The following is a 2,408-nucleotide window of genomic DNA, read 5'->3' on the forward strand; positions in this document are numbered from 1 at the left end:
CCGTCAACGGGCCTCCCCGTAGTTCTCCATCACCAGCCGCCAACGTCGTCACGGGGACGGTAGGGAATGCGCAGCAAGCTTCGTCGCAGCATCCCTCCTTGCGGCGGGACGGACGCACCACCACCCCGTCACTGCCTCCGGCCGGCTCGTCGTCCCACGCTCGTCATGGCCCAGGGAACGCGGAGGCTACATTGCTCATGGCACGTGAGCTTCTGCGCTACCGCCCAGTTGACGACCTCTATGAAGACTGGCTGGACCGCATCACCGAGCTAGTCATCACTGTTTGGCGCTCGCCTGCACCGTCCCTCTCGTTGCCTCGTCCGCTGCCTGCTGCGGGCGACGTAGCCCATGGAGCACCTCTGCCACCTCCTCGTCAGGACGTCACCCTCGGCCCAAGACGCATGACCCACCGCCCCAGGCGCCCGTGCGTGAAGAAGAAAGCTGCCGGGAGGTCCAGCGGCCGCAAGAAGGTGCTCCAGCGCTCCCTCCAGCACCACATCAAGACCGCGCGCTGCTTGCAGCGGTGGTGCGCGAGTGCCAAGATCAGGCTCCACCTCCACGATAGGCCCCGGTGACCAGAGCGGGCTATCGTGCCATCACCCCTGAGCTATGTAGCATCGTCTGGCCAGGCAAGTTCAAGCATGACCTGCCTCCGCATTACGACGACACCCCCGACCCTGCGGAGTTCTTGCAGCTCTATGAGCTGAGCATCGAGGCGGCCAGCGGCGACGAGAAGGCCATGGCGAACTGGTTCCCCATGGCCGTCAAGGATGGCGCACGCTCGTGGCTCTTGAACGTCCCCACGGGATCAATCTCCTCCTGGGGCGAGATGCGCGAGCGCTTCATCGCCAACTTCCAAGGTACTCGCGACCACCCGCCTGCCGCGGGTGACCTACAGCGCATCAAGCAACAGCCTGGGGAGACCCTGTAGAAGTACATCCAACGCTTCAACAACGTTCGCCTCAAGATCCCCAAGGTTTCTAATGAAGCCATCATCTCGGCGTTCTCCGATGGACTCCACGATGTCAAGATGAAGGAGGAGCTCGCCATCCACGAGGACTTATGCACGGCTCTGGAGATGTTCAACATGGCTACCAAGTGCAAGAGAGTTGAAGAGGGGCACCTCTCCCTCCTCGAGCTCCTAGCTGCCAACCCAGAAGACAAGAAGGCCAAAGTTAAGGACGTGAAGTGCAAGGGGGTTGTCGTGCTCGCGGCCGAACCGGAGATGAGGCGCGGCTGCGACCACCCAGAGTCGTCCAAGGGCAGCCATCCATTCTGCGTCTTTCACGGTTTACACAGCCACAACACCAACGACTATCAGGAGCTCAGGGCTATCCGTGATAGGCGCCTCGGTCGACGCCCCGAACGCAATGACCGAGGCTACGGCCGCGGAGGAGGCAGAAGTGGAGGACACTGGGACGACCGCGGCCCACACCAGGAGTGGCGCGACCAGTCCCGTGAGGATCGCTGGCAAGGTCAGCCTCATGAGGGCGCCTGGAGAGACCAGCCTCGTGAGGACCGTCCTCAGGGCAACGTCGGCCTCCCTCCGCTGCCGCCACCACCAAGAAGGAATGACGAACACCACCAAGATGAGGGGGCTGGGGGCTTCCAGGAGCCTCGCGCCATCGCCTGCATCTTGGGTGGCGCTTAGGCCCCAGCCTCCCACCGCATCTTCAAGCAGTTCGCTCGTGAGGTGAACGCAGCCCTCCCTAGGCTCGAGGCCATGCATCCTCTCAGGTGGTCCAAGTGCACCATCACCTTCAGCTCGTCCGACCAGCTCAAGTGCACAGCAACTGTCGGTGCTCTCCCAATGTTGTGCCCGCCCGTCATCAGCAACGTCCTTGTCACCAAGACCCTCCTCGATGGTGGCGTAGGGCTCAATGTTCTTTCCATCGAGATGTTTGACCACCTCCAAGTGCCGTATGATCAGCTGCAGCCCACCAAGCCCTTCTCGGGAGTGACTGATGGCTCCACCATCCCGATAGGGAAGATCCTCCTCCCTGTCACCTTCGGCCAGCGCGACAACTACCACACCGAGCTCATCGACTTCGACATCGCGCACATCCACCTCCCATAAAACGCCATCCTTGGGTATCCGGCCCTGGCCAAGTTTATGGCGGTGACCCACCACGACTACAACATCCTCAAGATGCCAAGAAGCTACGGCATCATCACGGTCGCCTGCGAGGAGAAGGACGCGGTGTGCTCCCTTGAGCGCGCCTACCAGGCTGCGGTGGTTGAAGACCCAGACAACAAAGGTGCCATCTACCCACTTGAGGCAGTCCCCAAGAAGAAGAAGCAGCTGCACCGCCAAGAGCCTCATGAGAGCGGCGTCTCCAGCGGCACCACCTCAGGACCAGCGCCCATGGATGGGGCACCTCCCTCTCTCGCATAGGAAGGCGCACCCG

Source organism: Triticum urartu, chromosome 6 (genome assembly GCF_003073215.2).
Source record: "Triticum urartu cultivar G1812 chromosome 6, Tu2.1, whole genome shotgun sequence".
In the NCBI taxonomy this organism is placed as follows: Eukaryota; Viridiplantae; Streptophyta; class Magnoliopsida; order Poales; family Poaceae; genus Triticum; species Triticum urartu.